Below are 22,041 nucleotides of genomic sequence, written 5' to 3'. Positions count from 1 at the left end.
TGTTTTCTTTCCCAGTGTGAACTCTTATGTCTCAATGTAGCAGAAGTAGCAATAACTAAAATGAGGGGAAAAAGAGCTTACCTCGGGTACGTCTGTTGTGTCACCGGTTGGGGGGAAAAGAGAATTCCAAGATGGCGTCCAGGGGGTTTTTATTAGCGTTTACCCCATGCAACTCTCGGAAAATCACGTTTCTTTCTCATGTGATTATGCAAATGGATAATTCCCGGCCACTATAAAAGCAAGAGGCTAGAGACGAGTCGGCAGTGTCCTGCAAACTGTGTGTGTGGGTGTTTCTGGCGATTGGAGTGTGTCTTCTTTTACCACGGTTATCACGGACAGGAATTCCCTCTCTTCTGGAGGTGTGCGATATTGACTATTTTGAAGTTGTACTGTTGCTGACAGAACATTTATTTTTTTTTGCCTACTACATTTTTGTTTCACTCAATTAACTTGATTTTTCAGAACACGAATAACCACACACTTTACTTTTCTATTCTTTGTTTTATTTCCTTCAGGCGAAGTTTTCAGAAATCAAGGGACCCCTATTTCAGGCTATCACTTGAACTCTATAGTAGACACATATTCAAATGTTCAATTAAAGTTTTTTTATCTCTCAAACAATCAGTTAGTAAAGAAATTGAGAACATAATTTTCCATTTCCCAACTAACCAATTTCATGTTATATTATACCTTTTGTTTTAGTCTTTTGGTTTTACTGAATTCCAGGACAAGAATTCATTTAGTCTGGTTCAGTATCCAGCTTTGTGCTATTACTGGGCTAAGATCACTTAGAGAATATGCACCATTCCTCATAAAAGCTAATGTGTATAAATCATAGAAAGATCTTATTTGGGCTGCAAATACTAAATGATTTTGAATATGTGGTCAGGTTTACTTAAAGGAAAAAGTATCCACATGCCAAATTGTTCTGACAAACCCCTGTACAGAAAAACCTTAGACACTCTACGATCGGTTCTAGTAGGTATTCAAATTTTCTCCAGTGTGAGTTCTCATGTTTCACTAACCTTGATTTTTTAGATGGAGAATAGTCACAAACATCAAAAGTATGTGACTTCTTCCTTTTTTTTATTTTACTTTTGTTAGTTTGGAGAGATCAAGGGACTTCCTCCTGGGGCTAACAATTGATTCTATTACAGTTTAAATTTATATCCGAGGGCTCTTTTAAGAATAGACACTGTTCCCTTTATGGCTGCTATCTGTATTTCCTTACAGCTTGGTTTTCCAGGGATTGGTTCTAAGTATTTCTGAAGGTTCTTTTTTATTAGGCCAGTTTCCCAATGTGAATTTTCATATGCCTCACTAAATGTGAAGTTTGAGAACAAGAATATCCACACACTTTACAAGAATGTGGCTTTTCCCCAGTGTGAGTTCTCATATGTCTCAATAAGTGAGATTTTTCAGAAAAAGAATGTTCACACACTTCACAAGAATAAGGCTTTTCCCCAGTGTGAGTTCTCATATGTTTAATTAACTTCGATTTTACAGTAAAAGAATATCCACACACTTCACAAGAATGTGGCTTTTCCCCGGTGTGAGTTCTCACATGTGCCACTAAATGTGATGTTTGTGAACAAGAATATCCACACACTTTACAAGAATGTGGCTTCTCCCCAGTGTGAGTCCTCATATGTGTATTTAAATGCGATTTTTCAGTACAAGAATATCCACACACTTGACAAGAATATGGCTTTTCCCCAGTATGAGTTCTCATATGTTTCACCAACCTTGATTTTTCAGAACAAGAATATCCACATACTCCACAAGAATGTGGCTTTTCCACTGCGTGAGTTCTCATATGTTGCACTAACATTGATTTTTGAGAACAAAAATATCCACACACTTTGCAATAATGTGGCTTTATTCCAGTATGAGTTCTCATGTCTCAATAAGTTATATTTTTCAGAACAAGAATATTCACACACTTCACAAGAATAAGGTTTTTCATTAGTATGAGTTCTCATATGATTTGCTGTGATATTACAGAACAAGATTATCCACACACTTCACAAGAATGTGGCTTTCCCCCAGTGTGAGTTCTCGTCTCAATGAGTGTGATTTTTCAGAATAAGAATATCCGCAAATTTTATAGGAATATGACTTTTCTCCTGTGGGAGTTCTCATGTCTTACTAAATGTGACCTTTGAGAATAAGAATATCTGTAAACTTCACAAGAATGTGGCTTTTCTACAATGTGAATTCTCAAATGTGTCACTAATGTTGATTTCTGAGAACAAGAATATTCACACACTTCACAAGATTGTGTTTTTCCCCACTCTGTACCTGCATTTTTCACTACAAGTGATCTTGGAACAAGATTATCAACATAGTTATAGTCTTAATTTTTAGATGTTGAACCGAATTTGATTTCTAAAAGAAACTCCAGCTACTTCACAAGGATATAGCATTTATATGGTGTTCATTCTCTAAAAGATATTTCTTACTGCTATGGGTTCTTGTCTTGTAATAATTATAGTCTTTTCAAATGCAACATACCTTTGTGCAGTTTGTGATTCACTCTTTAAACACCTTCTGATTCATTTGAACATTAAACACACGTTTTACCAAAATTAATGATTTTTGAGATGTATGATGTTTTCACCACTACTTCACAAAAGTTAAATACTATCCAGTATGATAAATCTTCCCATATATTTTGCTGTTAATTTTCCCATCTCATGATGTTTAAAAGAAAGATGATCCATTAACATTCACTAAATATGTTCAAGCAGGAACATCTGTAAAAAAATGAAATTCAATAATTTAGGTAGTTGCATTGACATATTAGTATTTTGTTTGTTTATTGTTGTCAATATTATTGGATTGAACTCATAACATCTAGATAATTTATATTAAAACTTCACTAGGAAAATAACCAAATATTTTCTAATTTGATGCAGAATCAGTCAATGCAGGTGTCTCTCAAGGTATAGTTCATAGAATAATTGCATGTAGTAAAATCTTTTGTTGCTCTCTCTCTCTCTCTCTCTCTCTCTATATATATATATATATATATATATATATATATATATATATATATATATAATACAAATAACAATTAGCAGAAATAGGAACTAAATCTATTAATAAAGAGGCCACAGCGATAGCTACAAAATTAGGCATAGAATATAGAGTTAATAGATTAGCAAAGAAAAATGTCTTCAAAATATTAAAAGACCATAAAGACAATTTTAATAATAAGCCAACCTGTAGGCTAATAAACCCAGCTAAAGCAAAATTGATTTAGCTAGTAAGTTTATCATTAGAGAATTAGTTACAGATATAAAAGGAAAATCAAATCTTAATTCGTGGGCAAATACATGCTCAGTCCTAGACTGGTTTAAAAGCATAATTGAATTACACAGATGTAGATTCACACTACTGGACATTGTGGATTTTTATCCCTCCATTACTAAGGTAATTTTGAAAAAAGCCTTACATTTTGCATCAACATATAAAAGGATAAGTGATCTACATATGGAAACAATTATGCAAGCAAGGCAGACCCTCTTGTTTTTTTTAAGTAAAACATGGGTTAAAAAATCCAGGCCTGAAGGCCCATTTGATGTTGTGATAGGGCATATGACAGTGTGGACATCTGTGATCTAGCTGGACTTTTCCTACTAGATGCCCTGAGAAACAAATTCCCAGACCACTCTTTTGGTTTATATAGAGATGATGGATTATGCCGATCGTGGAACTATAATGGATGGACGTTAGACAGACTTAAGAAAGATTTAGTTAAGTTTTTCAAGAAGCTAAGTTTTAAGATAACAATAACGACAAATTTATATAAAGTAGATGCAACACTAGATCTTGATAAAAAAATATGTAAACCATCCCATATACCAAATGAAAAACTCATATACATAAAAAACGTTCATGCCATCCAGCCACAGTGTTAAAAAATATGGTAGTTAATGTTAGCAAAAGAATAGCAAAACTTTCTTTGAATGCTGAAGTGTTCGAACAAGCAGTACAATATTATAATGATGCACTCTATAAAAGTGGATTCAGAGAGAATATAAAATTCTAACAGACTCATAATCAACAAGAAAATATAAAAATAGAAATAAGAGGCAGAATATATTTGGTTCTTACCTCCGTTCTCACTTAATACTAAAACTAGAGTAGGCCATTTTTTCCTTAGGCTTCTGGGCAAACATTTCCTAAAAACACAGACCACATAAAATCTTTAATATAAACACTGTGAAAGTTACTCAACAACACAATGGATTAAGTTCATCATCTCTTAAGAACCCAAAAAGATAGTTAACGCAGACTGCAATTGCAGAGCCAAAAATAAATGCCCACTAGATGGCAATTGTAAAGCCCTTGTATATGAAGCTGCAAAAACTGACCAATCTACAAACATACTTGAAAAATACATTGAAATGGCACAAGGTTCATTTAAGCAAAGATATTATTTACATATGAGCTTCTTTAGAACGAAAACAATGATTAAGACAACCTTAGCAACCTGTGTGTGGGAGCTCAAAGAAAGGGGTACACCTTTTACCATTAAATAGGGGAAAATTGAACAAAAACGGTCATATTCCCCATAATTGAAACAATGCTCACTTTGCAATGCTGAGAAATACAATATTCTACAGTTAATTCATGACTAAGGTAAAAGCTGTTTAAATGTGTGGAGCGAATCCCTGAAATATAGTATACACAGGAGAGTACTCCTTATAAACTGGGATGGTAAAAAAGACAAAACTTGTATTCAGAAAGAATTTTTTTATTTATATTTTAAATATATATATTTTATATTTTTATTTTAAAATTCATTTATCTTTATTTTTGTTTTTATTTTTATAATTTTTAAATCGTATTTTATATTTTATTTTAAATTATTATATTGGGAAAAAAGGAATATAATTGTAAGAGTTTAATATAGTAAACAAATCCGTTAGATAAGATAAGCATTCCCCCCCCCCCAAAGAAAAGAAACTACATTTAAATTTTTAAATATAATTGTAATATTATGAATTAAATAAAAATGTAATTTGATATTGGAATTGATTTTAAATTTTAAAGTGAAGTCGGTTAATTTTAAATTTGAAATTGGTGTTAATATCAAAGTTTTTTTTTAAATTTAATTGGAGTTAGAGTTGGGTTTTAAATTTAATTAAATTTAATAAAATTGTCCAATCTGATTAGTTTTTTATAATAAAATTTATATATGATAGGTTTCTTTTTAAGAAAAATTAACACTTTACCTATATTAAATAGAGTGAGAAAGAATATAAACATGGTATATGGTATATATAGTAAGAAGAATAAAGTTAAATAAAATAATAATAAAAATAATTATTATCAAATCTGAATTAACTTTTAGAACTTTTCAAGGTTATCTCCCTTAGACCGGATGAAAGTTGAGTTAGAAAAGGTTCCGTTTGAGACCGAAAAGAGTTAAAATTGATAGAATAAAAAAACATATTTTTCATAGGGCATGCGATAAACAATTCAAATATATTAAAATAACATATAATGGAAAAATTTAAAGCATATAAATTCCTCTTTTTCTTTTCCGTTTCTTTTTCCCGTTTCTTTTTCATTTTCTTTAGTATCCAAGACATTAAACGGATTTATTTTTTTATTTTTATTATTTGAATTTTAAGTTGTTCAGAAAAAACGAGATTTGAATGAGATCTTGTAATGTATGTGCATGATTCTAATTCCGGTTATAAAACAGATGAGTATCGGTTGAAAAGAGCTTGATAGGGGAATCTAAAATGGTCCCCTATTATAAGGTTTGAAACAGACGGTACTGATGACACCTCATCTAAACTTTCTGTAAATAAAAATATAAATAATACGCTCTTATTTTCGAATTTTTTCCTTATAATAGAGCACTCTACTGGAATACTGTCTTCCAAAAAAGTATAACTAAGTATATATATATATATATATATATATATATATATATATATATATATATATATATATATATATATATATATATATCAGGATTGAGACGATTAATTGAAATCGAGAATCGGAAAAATCAGAACTTTTCAGAATCAGTATCAGAAAAAATGCTCTAATTTCTTATTCCAAAACCGATTCCTGTAAAAAAACATGTTAAATTTAATTTTACAATGGTAGCACTTAAGATAAAATGATGAATATTTATTGTTTTTAAATACCTGGTGATATTAAAATCTATATTCATAATAATGACCTAAAAAACAATGTAAATTTATTTTACTAGTGCCAAAACAGAAAAAGGAAACATTTTGGCTTTTGCCTGGTCATTGACAAAACCTGACAAAAAAAATTTAATGAATTAGTGAACCTCGAGGTTTTTCACACTTATACGTTAGACACATTTGGGCACCAGCATTTCTTTTGATTTCGGCATTTCTGGTCTCTTAGTAGTGTTTACTTGTCATAGAAGCAAATTTTCAATATGTTGATAAAGGCCATAAACTAAACTGATTAATAAACGATTCATGGTTATAATTTAAGCAATTTTATCAGTGAAGTTTATATTATTTCAATAATAGCATAAAAATAGAAGGGTTTTTATTACTATACACAGAGGTACCAAGAAGTTGTCAAAAAGCAAATAAATAACAAATAAATGTTATCAAAGGTAAGATAAGTTACTTTTCTACCTAATGAGATAAGTCTTTAGTATTTTTATTTAATGTAAAATGTTTATTCAGTTCGAAAAACGAGTAATATTGAACAGTGCCAGAGAACAAGAACAGATGGTCTCGATGTCTTTGAAGACAATAATCACTTCAAAATAAGAAGTAAAACAAAATGGTGATAGAAACCCACCCAATAAATGTAACCATGACATTTTTGGGGTGGGTTTCTACCACAATTTGACGACTTTTTCGAATCCATGTGTTTAGTAAAACAAACCCATAAAAACTCAATAAAATGTCCACTAATGATGGCCTGCTGTAACAAATTTGCAATAGGGACATGTGAGTGAGAAAAGTGAAATCAGGGGAACCAAAATATTATAAAGGGTGTAGTCTCTTTTTGAAACTGGATAAACACTTTAAAATAAGTTAAACTACTAAAAACATACCCAAAAGGTAAAAAATAAACACTTCGAACAGCCGATTTTATCTTTTATAAACAATAGTAAACAAGTAAAAATATTTTTTTAATATTTTATGGGTGTAGTCTCTCCTAAATACAACATCCCCTTCAAGAATGGCCATAAAATGTGTTTTCAATTAAGATTTATTCAATAATGGGCTAGTTTTTCTACCAAGCCAATGGACGAGTTTTCCTGAATTCATAATTACTAATGTGTTATTCATTTTAGTTATCTTCTGAGTAAAACTGATTTAGAGACAAAGTTGGTTTATAATGTACAGACTCCAGCTCTCCAAGAAGGGTCATTCTAAATTAGGATAAAAATAAAAATTGCCTCAATCTAGAAGGATTTCCTTTTCACTGACCAAGGACAGAAAAAATAAAGTGTAGTATTAAAACAGATACTACACTTTGAATTATTTACTTGCTAAAAATATAACATAGAACAAGGTTATCTGTAGCGTAATCGGCAATAACCAAAATGGGGGGTAATAAAGAGCTTACCCCCGATACGTCTGTTGTGTTGTGGCCCGAGTGAAAGAGAGTTCCAAGATGGCATCCATGGGTTTTTATTGGCTTTGACCTCATGCAATTCTCGCAGAATCGTGTGTGATCTCACACGACTATGCAAATATATAATTCCCGGACACTATAAAGGCAGGGCGTTGAGAAGAGGTCGGGGAGTGTTTTGCAGATTGTGAGTAGGTGGTTCTGACGGTTGGATTGTTCTTTGTGACGAACTACAAATCTGAGAAAAGCGAGTTTTCTTCTGCCTTTTCTTTTTTTTTTGTCTCCTTCTTTCTCTACGGTCATTACAACCAAGAAATTTCTCTCTTCAAAGGGCGAAACTGACTATTTCCTGTCTGTTCCTGATTTTGTTTTCCTGCTACATTTTTCTTCATTATCAAAAGTGTGGGGAAGTGGGGATCGTTGGTTATCCTATATCTTACACCATATTATTCTTAGCTAGAATAATTTTACTCATCACAATACCACATTTACTCCTATTTAAAATAGTGTCAATATGTTGAACAAATATATAATATTCTTTATTAAATATTAATACAGTTTAAATTAAAAAATATTTTCCATAATATTGCTAAAAATATCAATAAATTGTCTGCAAATAATAAATTTATTCAATGTTCAAAATCCACCCTATAAAACTTCATACAAAAACATCTGTCTCTCCCTCTTCCACAAAAAATCTATAGGGAAACAAAAAAGAAAACATTTCTTGTATTATCAAATATTAAATTATTATATAAAATAATTTATTAAATTATTATGTTAATGTTAAAACTAAATTAAGTTTTTTAATAATTTTTTTTTTTCATTTGACTAGCAGGGATACCCAATGTTTTCCCAGGTGTGTCAAGTAAAAATAATCAAAATAACAGTCGGCAACCCGGGTGGAGAGAGGTGTTAAAAAATGAGTGGTAGTAGACAGGCAGGCTTGAACCCATAACAAGAAAGAGGGAAAAAACCTAACGTCTTAGCCTATGTCTCCATTGTGCCTAGTTGAGGGTGAAGGAATTAATGTTTTTGGCCAATTTTTTTTATATTTGTTGTTCGAAGGATGAAGCTTGAAAACAATACCAGTTTGGTCAGGTTCCAACACATCTGTCAGAAGTCTTTGGCAGACATACAAACACACACACATACATACAATTTTGCCTTTTATATATTAGACTAGCAGGGCTACCCGGCATTGCTCGGGACCGTATAAACAATGAAAAAACAAAAGCAGATATTGAACATATGTTTTATTCTTAGGGGAGAGGAATCTTTCATCTCAAGTTTTAGCGTTACAAACAAACATTTGTCTTTTATATATATAGATAATGACAGGTTTTTTGGAGGCCCCCCTCGAAGATAACTGATCAGTTGACCAACTTCTAGTGGTCCGTTTGACGTGAAATTTCGATATTTGTCATCCGGGTGATGGGGCTTCGATATGATACCAAATTTGTCAAGTTTGGTTCCGTCTTTCAAAAGTTTTAGCGTTACAAACAAACATACATACACACAGACGTTTGGCTTTTATATATATAGAAGATAGAAGATAATATAAGAAATTTTTTTGTTTAAAAGTCTTCTGGGGGCATTTTTGCAGTATGCAGATGGTGGCTATTGTTTGGGAGGGGATAAGTCCAATTTCATCTTGGTCAAATAATGTGGCAAATAAGTAACAAACAAGATTTTTTTTTCAAACAGAAAAAATATTTGAAAACCAAAACATTTATTGTATAAATATGTATCAATATATAATTGTAAAAACATTTATTGTATAAATATGCATCAATATATAATTGTAAAAACATTTATTGTATAAATATGCATCACTATATAATTGCAAAAACATTTATTGTATAAATATGTATCAATATATAATTGCAAAAACATTTATTTAAAAGTCTGCATGAGAAAATATAATTTTAATAAAAAATTTTTTTAATGAAAGTAACATTGGATTTTTATAAAGTAAAATAGGTTCTCTTTTTTTTTTTCGAACAAATAAATAATTTAAATGAAACGTTTTTTTTTAATTAAAGCAACTTTGAAGGGTCAACAACACATTAATAATTTAAATGTTTGACCGAGAAGCGCTACCTGGTGGCAGTTTAATGAAACGCAAAAAAAAGATGGTCACCGTCTGCATACTACAGAAGTGTATTTTGTTGTTTTGTGAACACAAAAAGTGTTAAAAGTAAATTAATTTTTCTAAATAAAATATTTGTTTTATTATTATGATAATACAAGAAGCGTTTTCTTTTTTGTTTTGTAATAGCACAAGAAGTGTTAAAAACTAAAGCAATTTTTTTAAATAAATATACGGTTTCCTTTTTCGTGTATTTTGTTTAGATTAGTTACATAATCAGCCGTATTCACTTCCGGTAGCTTGATTTTTTTTCTGAGCAGTGATCTTGGACATTACCTAAAAAATATACAAATTTATTTTCTTTTGGAGGGGCAACTCATTTTAAAACTATATCTACCTCAGTATTTTCTTTAATTTTCTATTTTTGGGCGATTATCGAGACTTCTAAGACCTGATCCTCTCATGTCGAACATTTTTGTTCAAAAGTCACACTCGACATTAATTATTTTCTTTTTTAACTAAATAAATTCTTTAAAATAAGTAAAACCACCAAAAACTTACAAAGCTAAGTAGAAAACGAACACTTAGAAAAATCAATTTTGTTTTATTTTAAAACAAGTAAACAAGTAAAAAGAAATTTTTTAATATTATGGGATGCGTATTCTCTTTTAAAAACAATCCCTCAAGGACAGTCATAAAATGTGTTTTCAATCGATATTTATTCAATAATGGACCAGTTTTCCTACCTAGCAAAAATGGACAAGTTTTCATAAATTCGTATTTTGTATATAAATTATCGGCGAAAAAAATGACCGTCTGTTATTTATAAATTTTGTTTCACAAAATTATTAAAGAGACAGAAAGAAAACCTGATGTAAACAAATTGTTACTTGATTATAAGGGACGGGCAAAAATGGGCGGGCAAAAATAGGAGGACCTAGTTTGGAAAACTGATTTATCATAATTTTTTTTTTGTAGGTTTCCGACTACTTTTTGATTGTATTTGAAAGATTAGAGACTAAAGTTAATTTCAAAAAGGAAAAAAATATTTGTACACGTGAAGAACAAATGTTAGGAAAATGTTTTCACGGCAAGCTAAACAAATCAGCTACATTTTGAAGTTAAATAAATTCATTGTAAAAATCCTTTTAAAAGATAAATATTAGTTTTCTGGGTCTATTTCAAAGATAATTAGTAAAGTCCTAAGATATTGAATTAAATTAAAAAAAAAAAAAACACCTTGTTTATACAAAATACGGTAAAATTTTAGAAAAAGCTTGAACTCAGATTAGAAGAAAAAAAATATTTTTCTTGTGGATTTCGGTATGCTAAAAAAGAATCTGAAAACCGTATCCGTCGCAAATTAATAGTTTCGGAGATATTAATATTTTTCCAATAGATTATTTTCTTTATAAAATCAGCTATAATGGCGTAAGTCGGCTCCCCAACATCCCCATGTTTAGATCGGCTTTCGGAATACCCCCCCCCCCACCTCGAAAACCGTTCTTAACATGGGGAGATCGGGAGGTGTTTATTCCGAAAAACGTTCTTATGGGGTGGTTGGATGTGTTTATACTACGCTAGGGAAGGTCGTAACAAATACCCAATCAATTGCTAAAGAACAATGAATTTGTCCTCATTAAACGGTGTAATCATTATTTTGTTCCTCGTGTAAAAGTGTTGGCTCATTAGTTGTAGTAGTAATTCTTCTAATGTACTCACCTCGAAAAGACAGAAGGTCTATTCTGTTTGTTGTCAATACACGGAGGCTGGGAGAGAAAGAAGAGGAAAAGGAAGAAGAGGTAGGTGTGGTTGGTTTTATGGGAAAACCGCGGACGAACCGCGAGAATTCCCGAGATTTCAGAGGAATAAAACATCCAACTCGCAGGGATAGGCAGCTGTGCTTTTGCGCAAGCAGAGAAAACGGTGAGAGGAGAGGAAAGTCCTTTCCTAAAGAAAGTCCTAGCTGAAAGTGAGAAACAAAGTGAGACGGAAGGACCCAGCAGTTTTCATTAGTTAAGTGTGCCAAATTTTTTTCTGGTCAAGTTTAGATTATACTAGCAGGGCGACCCGACGTTGCTCGGGATTTAAAGAGGATTAACAAATGTTCAACACTTCTAATACTTTTACTGTCATCGAAATCAGTGAAATCGCTCATTCGTCAATCAAATCAATTGATTGCCTGCTCTAGCCAGGAACTCACCGATGTGCACTAGGGGAAGCTTCACATGCCTCCTCGTTAGTCCACAATTCATCATAGTCTACATTGCAATGTACAGAACCTACTATTGATTTTATGAGATTATTTTTAATTTTATATAATGACTTAAAATGCAAAAGTCAAGTATAATGGCCCAATTATACTCTAAACAGAAGCGAAGCGTTCATTTTGAACGCGCCTTTGTCTCATCAACCTACTGTTGATTTTATAGGCTGAGCAATTCTGCTTGTGTAATGAAAAAAATTCTTAAATGTAATTATATTGGTAGGCTGCATAACTTTGACCAAAATTGGACTGTTTCTTCTTTAATCCGATTTCTTCGATTATCGATTTTTGATACTTATCAGAGGTATTCCGATACAAAACGTATGTAAAACACTCCCAGGCACATGAGGTACATGTGTGTGAAATTGTAAAAAAAAAATCGGCCCAGTCGTTTTGAAGTCTATAAGGAACGAACTCCCTCACACACACACACACACACACACACACACACACACATAAAGTGCCTTTTATATATAAGTAGACAAGAGATAGAGATAAACTTCTTTCCAGTTAAAAAAAAAAATTAAAAAAAAAAAAAAAAAAAAACATTAAGAAATTTACGTGTGGGGTTTGAATGTACAGACTATATCATTTCAAAAAAACAAAAACAAAAACGCTATCAACTTACCCACTGTAGAATGTTCACGACCCATTGTTCTATTATTGTTGCTAAGCGACAACATAGAAAAAATGATTTTATGGATGATAGATAAATTAAGGTAACAGTTTCGATTATCGGTAATTAACAGGGATATTCTGAGACAAAACTTAACTAAGATAACTCCCAGACTTATACACTAAAGTTCTCTAAATTTTAAAGGAAATCTGTTTAGCCGTTTAGTCTATAACAACGAACTTACACACACACAGACAAAGTTGCATTTATATAATTGTAGAGATTTGTCAATGCTTAAGATAAGTTGTAAATGTTCTTCTTTTTATTTGTTTTGTTGTAATTTTCTCCTTGTGTGTTCAATTCATTAAGAAATAAAATATTTTAAAATATAAAAATCAGGTTTATTATTTTTTTTTTTTTTTTTTAACTGAACATTATTATTTTCATTAGTCGAACTACTGTTAACAGTGCCCTGAAAACTCGTCCGCGGAAAACTCGTCCATTTTTGTTAGGTAGGAAAACTGGTCCATCATTGAATAAATATCAATTGAAAACACATTTTACGACCGTTCGTGAAGGGCATACTGTTGTAAAGGGGACTACCCACTCATAAAATCTTTTAAAATATTTTTGCTTGTTTACTGATGTTTTCAAAAAAATAAAATTGATTTTTCTAAGTGTTCGTTTTTTACCTAGCTTTGTTAGTTTTTAGTGGTTCAACTTATTTTAAAGCGTTTATTCAGTTAACAAAAAGCAAGTAGGATTTTGGATTTATAAAAAAATCTTGTTTGAATTTTAGAAATAACAATGGGAGATAACTCCAGTTAAAGCGCTAACACCCCTTCCCATCTTTAATACTAGCTAAATCGAACATTTTGCTCGGTATCATAACAAATTGTTTTTTCGCTGTAAAAAAAAAAAATACTACTTGATGAAATTAAGTGAAAAATTTTTTTCAGAGAACTTCGTTCCATAGCGGATACATACAATTTAAACTTTTTTCGATATTTTCATTTTTTAATGTCTTGACTAAACTGTACAAGTACCAAAAGATATTTAAATAAATGGGTGTCTTTCTGAGTGCGTTTTTAATATATGTACAGAACTTTTTCATAAAGCTTAGAATAATTATAATTATAATAAATAAATAAATTTAAGCCAAACTTATTAATGACAGGAACAAATATAAAAAAGATTTGTGATATATAATATATTTTTTAAATCTCGATTGCTTATACTTGTGATTTTATTATGCATAAAAATGCCTCGGCCTAGAAGGATTTCTCTTTCAGTGACCACCAACATATATCACACTTTAAATAAATATAGAATTGTATTAAAAACGCGCACAAAGAAAAAAAAAACTGTACATAAAAATCAATCTTGGTCACAAAAACCCACGAAACATTCGCAAAAATTCGAAGAAGTCAGTTATTTTATATTTGTTTCTGTCATTTAAAAGTTTAGGTAAAATAATTTTATTTTTAAAAGTTTTTAAAATTATGTATTTTTAATAGAAAGGACGTCGATTTTTAATGTTTTGTAATTAATATAGTTAGTTCTTTTTATTTATTTTATTATAATTATAATAATCATTATTTTAAGTTTTGTTAAAACTTTCTGTAAATATATTAAAAACGCACTCGGAAAGACGCCCATTTATTTAAATATATTATTTTTGGATTTTTTGTCATTTAATAAATTGATCACGTGAAGGTATTCTCAGGCTTGTAATGCTTTTAGGGCACAACCTAATAAAATAAATAATTCGATACAAGCTTCTGAAATGACAAACGCAACAACTTCATAAAAGGTCACAGAAAAGGTTTATTGAGGAGAATGTGGTATTTTCCTTGTAGAAAGCTGGACTCACTCCGGCACCTGGTATTGTCGCGGTAGTTATTCCAGTGGAATCGTCGATACCGTAGAGATAACACCGAGGTGGAGAGAGAGAGAGAGAGAGAGAGAGAGAGAGAGAGAGAGAGAAGAAAAGGAGGTCAGTTCCGTTTGGTGTCTTTCTGCGTAAGCTGGTGAGAAGGAAAGTCTATTGTGGTATAGGGAGAGAGAGAGAAAATGAAAAAAAGTCAATCCAGGCCATGAAGATAGAAAACGTGAAAGGTGTACGTACTGTCTGTTAGATTTTTGCCCACGTAGTAGCAAGTGGCGTGAGGCACGTGCCTCTTGAAAGTTAGCCGAACCTCTCAGCTCGAGAGCTGGTCTGAAAAAGGAAGATGCTGCTTATTGCTCTTGGTTTTATACTTGCTTCTGGTGGTCTTTTGCGCATGTGTGGATTTCCTTTGAAAGGGGAAGTGACGTTGTCCTTGTGTGCGTATGTATGCGTGTGTGTGAGTACAAGTGTGTACGTTAGCGTGTGTGTGTATACACGTGAATGTGAGTGTATATACGCGAATGTGAATATATGTACATGTGTGGACGTGCACACGTATGTTTGTGTGCGCGTATGTATATGACAAGTAATATAGCTTGAGATGTGAACGCGTGCTTTTGTGTGAGACTAGAAAAGGCTCCCACAATACTCTCCTTCCTAGGAGAGAAAAAAAATATGCAGTGTATATTTTTTTTTTTTTGTAAGTAATGTTTTCGGCAGTTGACTTTTCATCCTGTTCTTTTTTTTTTTGTGTTGGTGTGGTTGTTTAAAAAAAACGTCAAAAACGGAGTGTGTTCGTAAAAAAAAGTATTTACTTACGCGTGGAAAAGCGTTTACTCTTTTTTTTAGGCTGACGTTAGTTTGTTTGTTTGGTTTTTGTTGTGTGCTGACATGTGCAACGAGTTGCTTGGACAGTGAAGTGAATTGTTCGTTTGGAAGAAAAATTTTTTGTTTTGTGTTGACGTTGTGTGTCAAGTTGACAGTGTCTTCGCATGTGAGTCTGCGGTAGTGTGTGTACATTGTCTGTACAAGCGTTTGTTGTGCATTCGTTCGTATTGAACGGGTTTCCAGTTGCCGTTGTCTTCGCATGTGAGTCTGCGGTAGTGTGTGTACATTGTTTGGATGGGCGCTAGTTGTGCATTCGTTCTTGTTGAACGATGAGTATGATTGCCGGCTGTCAACGAAACTTCCAAGTTGTGAGTTTATCAGCGTGCGTGGTGCATCTCAACTCGTATTGTTGATTCAACTTCTTCCTATGTGTTGATAGGGATGTCCTGTAATTGTTTCTTTGTTGTTGTGTCTGCTGTACGGGAGAGAATTGCATAGGCCTATGTGATTTTGCTCCTCGCGTTTGTTGCAGGGTATGTTTGTTGAGCTCGATTTTTCTTTAAATTCGGTATTAAGTCGACAGGTCCACGTTTATTTTTCTGCCGAGTCTGACGAGGGGGTTTCGTCATTGTTATTTGTAGTAGTTATTCCTGTCGGTAGTAGTTCACTTGTTTTTCTTTGTTGAAAAGTTCGCTTTTTTTCTTTATCAAATAAAACGTGCATCTCGCTCAAAACAATTAATTTCAAAAAGGTAGGGTCCCCATGCTTGTTCGTTTCACATCGGTTGGTCGCCGATTTGTTGCGGACTTGTGGCATAGGAGGAAATGCTTATTCCTCTCGCGTTCGGGTGTCACCAATTTATGGTGGTGGTGCAAAATAGGGAAAATGAATTGAATTGAGAAAGCAATACTCTATACATGGGCGAATGGTGGCCTTATAAAGGTACAGGATACTTTCGGGTGTTAGTAATTTTCTAGCACAGTAGAGATAGCCTACCTTATTTGCAGCGGCCCTGGCAATGATTTCAATGTAAATGTTCCAACTCATGTTTCCTGTGAACGTTAGGCCAAGGAGTTTGAAAGATGTACTTTCAGATAAAGTGTCGTTGGCCATTGCTATTGGTGGTAGAAAAGGTTTCTTGTAATTATTGAAGGAAACTAGTTTAGTCTTGGCGGCATTGAACGTGACCATCCATTTTTGTCCCCATTCCACTACAAATTGGGGGTCATCCTCTAGTGTTTCTGCTAATTCTTTAGATATATGTTCATTTGTTTTCCTGTCGTGTCTGCTATAGAGTGTGGTGTCATCAGCATATATACCAATCTCAGAGAAAATTTTGTCGGGGAGGTCATTTATGAATATTAGGAACAACAGAGGTCCAAGGATAGACCCTTGGGGCACTCCCGCATTTATATCATATTGTTTAGATGTACGACCGTTGAGGGCAACCTGGATTTTTCTCTTATCTAAGAAGGATTTAATTATGTTAAGTATTCTACCAGTGATACCGAATGATCTAATTTTCCTGAGGAGACCCTCATGCCATACCCTGTCAAAAGCCTTAGATATATCTAGAGCTACCGCTACTGCTCTGCCCTCCCTGGCTTTGTCCAGTGAGTGGTATATATGTTCAGAGATTACAGTTAGGATGTCTGTTGTGGAATGGGCTTGTCTAAATCCATATTGTTGGTCAGTCAGAAGTTTAGCATCTGTAAGGTGATGGACTAGAGCATGGTTAATTAAGGTCTCAAATATTTTTGCAAAAAGTGGGAGGAGGCTAATGGGGCGATAATTTGATGGGTTCGTTCTTTCGCCAGAATTCTTGAATACTGGTACCATAGGAGCAGTTTTCTAACAGCCCGGAAAGCAAGATTCATTAAGGCATTTGTTGTAGAGTTTGGAGAGAACTGGAACTACTTCAACTGAGCACTTTTTTAATAGCACAGCTGGGATGAGATCGGGTCCACATGCTTTTGAAGTGTCAAGGTTTTTATGATAGCATGTACCTGAGCAGGTGTGATTTTCAGATTGTCTAGCATGGCGTCTGTCCGCATAGGAAAGTCAGGTAGCTGGTGGTTGAGAGGGTCTGGTGTGGAGTTTGAGGCAAACCGACTGGCAAGCATGTTAGCCTTCTCGGTTGCTGAGCAAACAACCTTGTGATTATTGGTTAGTGGGGGAATTGTTGATTGCCCGTTATTTACTATACTGTTGTAGATTTTCCAAAAGTCACGAGTTCCTAATTTCTGTGCTTCGATACGTTTTTTAGTGGTTTCAGTAAATTCTCTCTTAGCTGTCGTTATTTCTTTCTTAACGTTACTTCTAGCTTCTATGTACTTCTGTCTGTTTGAACTGGTCTTATGTCGGTTAAATCTGTGGTATGCATGCTGCCTTTGAGCAGTGACAGTTGCACAAGTCGAAGTTAACCATTGAGGAGAGTGGGGCTTGCTATAAAATTTCCGCATGGGGACATATGCGTCAATTGCAGTTTTGAATCATTCAGTGGTCTCATTTGTGCACTGCTCAGCAGGAAGAGAAAGAATATTTTCCCATTGGGCATCTCTGATAAGATCTCTGATGGCCTACCAGTCAGCCTTTTTATAATATCTCGTTGTTTTGAGCACTAGCTCCTCGGTTTTGGCTCTAAAGTTTATGGCGATTTCAACCATTATCACTGCATGATCAGCGTTCCCAAGTGGGCTGCCGCCATTCATTATACAATCATCGGGAACTGTGGTCAAAAACGAATCTAGAAGTGATGCGCGTTGTTCTTGCTGATCAGGGAAACAAGTTGGGAATGTAACCATTTGTAATAGGGAATGAGCTATAGAGAAGTTATGTGTTGTGCTGCCCGCTGTGTCTGTGTAAGTAGAGAATCCCAACCAGTTTTGTGGTGCATGTACTTGTGCACTAGTGTCGAGGGAGAGTGCTGTATCTATGCTGTCAGAGACTTTGTTTATTATGGTGCAGTCCTGGGTCGAGGGAGAGCGGTAGAAAAAATAAAAGTAGCTAATATTGTGTTGCATGTTAAGTCTAAAGCACATAAAAGCTTGATCGTCCGATTCTAGGTTTGTTTCTCTAGTCAAGGGAAGGGTATTATGAATGTAAACTTCAAATCTGTGCATATGTCTGTCAGAGTCCTTATGGCAGAGTGGGAGATATCCAGACATGTTAAAGTAGTTAGAGGGGATGGAGGAGTGTAGGTTAGTCTTACTTAGTGCTAAGATATCTGGGGTATTTGTTAGGAGAAATGCTTCTACATCAGCTAAATTAGTTCTAAGCCCACGGATGTTCATGAATGCAAGCCTCAAGGGAGGAGGCAAGTTGGATTTGTTCGACTCTAAGCCTGGTTTAAGCTTATTTTTTAGATTGTACTGTCATCATATTCTTTAAAGAGTTTCAATTTAGATAAGGGGGAGCTGAATAGGAGGTTATGCAGAGTATCACACATGCAACACAAGTAGACCATCAGCTGACCTTTCTTCAACTAGGATTGTGGCCTCAGGAAAGCCCACCGGGGATAAGTGCAGGGTCCCTTTCCATGCACGACATGGCACTACAAACATCCCGATATTATACAACTGTTGATGGAGCAGCTGCTCTAAGAGCTACCAAAGAGTTAGGGCTTCTGTACTACCAGTGGGAAACAGCAGCCAAGAATTGTCAATCCGGTACCCTCAACCCATCAGAAGAAGGTCAACCCAATCTAATTGCACAGGCATATGTGGTACTCAAGCACTCCCAAGTGCCCAGTTTTGAAGGGTGGGATGTGTCGGGAGTGGGGAAAACGGCGTTCATTGCCCTAGATAAGAAACTAGATCTACCACTTTTCATTGAAATATACAACATAGGCTGGACTGTATTTGTCGTATCCTACAAAAAATTCCTTTTTTCGCCCGAGGATCTAATTTTGTTTTATTTTGCACATAGGCATAACACGTTGTACCGAAAATGTTCATATTTTTAACATTTGGTTTTCTTCCCTTTAGTGCATCATAAGGTGTTAGTTTTATTTGGTGATTATAACACCTATTTCGAATATAAGCAGCACACAGAAAAGCATATGGCCACAGCTCATGAGTTACATGAGACACTATTAGCATGCATCTCGACATTTCAAATAACGTTCTCCATCCTCGTTCTGCGGTTCCATTTTGGTGCGGTGAGTAGGGGGCTGAGGTCTCGTGCCAGATTTTATGTTGAACAAGAAGTGCTTTGAATTCTTTTGATGGTAATTCAGAAACGTTATCACTTCTTAATCTCTTACTTAACCTTTCCATGAAGAGCATTATCGGCCAAGAATTGTTTTGTAGTGTCGACTGTGTTGCTTTTGTTCTTGAGGAAATATGCCATCACATAGCTTGAATAGTCGTCAGTAAATGTTATGGCATACTTGTAACCATTCAATAACAGGTTCTGTTTTCCCAGCCAAGTCACAATGCACTAGTTCTAATGGAAACTTGGCCCTTTCGTCTGGTTTTCTTGATCGCAAATTTTTCATTTTTCCAAGAGTACAAGTTTCACACGGTGGTGTGGTATTGTCTTTTTCAATAATGGTCATTCCCTCAACAATAGTCGGCATTTTCAAAATATCGGAAATATTACAATGGCCGAAAATTTTGTGCCATGTGTTCAAGTCGTGCGTTGTGGTATTAATACTATTTGCTATTCATTTATTTAAATAACAGTTTCCCCCTTTTCTTTATTTTAAATTTAACGCTGTCTTTAATGGTTAGCATAGCATGGTTTTGTGCAAATTCCACGCTGCAGCCTTTCCCTACAGCAGTTTGTACCAACAATTTGTTTTGTGTAAATGTTGGTATGAATAAAACATTTTTTAAATAAATATGAGTATTATGTCTCTTTTTATAAATATCGTGTAACGTTATTTTTGCTGTTCCTTTCTTTAATGCTATATTATTATTTTTTTTTTTTTGATCCGTCAGCAAGCTCGATATAATGTTCTTCTGAGTTAAAGTCATGTTCAAATGTAACAATTTTTTGTCATCATTAATAATATGGGTAGTAGCCCCACAATCGACTAATAGTTCAAAGTTATCAGAAATAATATGAGGGTTTATTCCTACATTATAGTATGAATAGCTGTTTCCTTCAGTTTGTCTTTTTCTGCAGAATGTTGTATCATGAGTTCTTACTTCGCGAAATTTACACCACCTGTTTTTGTTACAGTTTTTTGCGAAGTGGCCTTATTTGTTGCACCGAAAACACGTCGGAAGTTCTTTTTTATTTGATGTCTTCATGATGGCGTCTTCCATTTTAGGTTTCGTGTTTTCTTCATATGATCGTAGTGATGCCGTTAATTCCATCAAAGTTTGTGGTGTATCTCTTTGGGTAACTATGGCTTTTAACGTGTTGAAGGTAGCCGGCAACCTCTTGCGTAACATAGCTGCTGTCACCAATGCGTCTGAAATTTTCTCTCCGCCATTTTGTAAAGCAGATATAGCTTTTTCAGCACGTATGACGTAGCCGGTAACATCTTCGTCCTCGTGTTTTTGGAGGGTAGACAGTTCGGTATACAAGGCAAAGATTTTTGGTTTGCCTTGGGACAAATAATGTTCTCTTAAAATTTAAAAAGCTTTCCTTCCACCATCTTTCGCGTCTCGCATGATTAATGCCAAACTTCTATCATCTAGAACTTGGATAAGTTCTGCGAATATATCCTCATTTCTCTGTGGGTCAATTTCATCATCTTCCTTTTTTAACTCGGCTTTTAATTTTAGCCTGTGAAGGTGTCCCATAAATTTAATTTCGAACATCTCATAATTATTTTCATCGCCATCAAACATTAGTCAGCTGAGCAACCTGTTAAATGAGATATGTTAAATTATGTGGCGGTCGATATCAGTAAAAGAAGGAAGGTCCACACGCGGAGACGGATTATCAACGTTTATATTTTAAGATGGTTAACACCGGAAAGAAAGAAACCTGACTCCTTAAGGGGAGAGGTCTCAAACCAAAAGGGCATAACTCAAGATGCTATGGTTTACGCTCTTAACAGCAGAATACAAGAAGTAGATCTCATTGGAGGAAACTGGTGTAATTTACAGCCTGGGTAGATGCAAGCTGCAGAGCTACTGAAGTTATATTGGAAGCGAATGAGACTGTTGTTGAGGATGCACATTGGCTACGTCAAACAGTGTTAAGCACTTTAATCTAGCTGAACACCTGTTCACTAAAAACAAAAAAGAACTCAGCATGAATAAAAACTGGGGCAGATTGGTGATGGGCATAACCCACCACAATGGTGATAATTTTCTATCATCGACTATGATCCTTCTACATTTGTAAGAAAGACAGGCAGGCAAATGCAGATGAACATTGTAACATGTTACGATTGCATTTGTTGCACCAAAGGTACAAAAAGAAATATTGGAATGAATAAAAAAAATTGATGGTACTAGAGAGTATCATCAATAGCAGAAAAAAATTGACATCTTTGGAACCTGGACAGAAGGTATACATTTTGTGTCAACTCTGGAACCGGGCCATCGGGAAAACATTTTATATCACTATATAAATTCTGTCGGAATATTCTCAACAACCTTGTCAATTTCATAGACCCTTTTACTGTGTACTATTCTTGACAGACAATCGGCGGTCTAGTTCTCTCCAACATAGTGTATGATATATGTACACCTTATTATCTGTAGATGAAATCTGTATCATTGGCATTAAGATTGACTGTATGTTTTATAAGACATTTCCTGCATAAGTAACCTAGGCTTGGTGATATTAAT

At 34.0% G+C, this 22,041-nt stretch overlaps 1 protein-coding gene and 1 long non-coding RNA gene across 2 annotated transcripts in view; one reads left to right on the top strand and one right to left on the bottom strand.

The window, feature by feature from the left end:
• The window catches only part of LOC145263896 (hydroxyacylglutathione hydrolase, mitochondrial-like), a 257,028-nt gene that overhangs the window by 51,700 nt on the left and 183,287 nt on the right, over window positions 1-22,041 (top strand). The window lies entirely within an intron of this gene.
• Window positions 407-11,616, bottom strand: LOC145263897 (uncharacterized). The gene is made up of 2 exons (XR_013864616.1): window positions 11,411-11,616; window positions 407-2,756 (listed from the first exon to the last, which is right to left on the bottom strand). It is a non-coding gene; the product is annotated as an uncharacterized LOC145263897 (long non-coding RNA).

This window comes from Euprymna scolopes, chromosome 39 (assembly GCF_053919585.1).
Source record: "Euprymna scolopes isolate OS-2025 chromosome 39, ASM5391958v1, whole genome shotgun sequence".
NCBI classification, from domain to species: domain Eukaryota; kingdom Metazoa; phylum Mollusca; class Cephalopoda; order Sepiida; family Sepiolidae; genus Euprymna; species Euprymna scolopes.
This window is presented reverse-complemented; position numbering and strand designations above follow the sequence as displayed.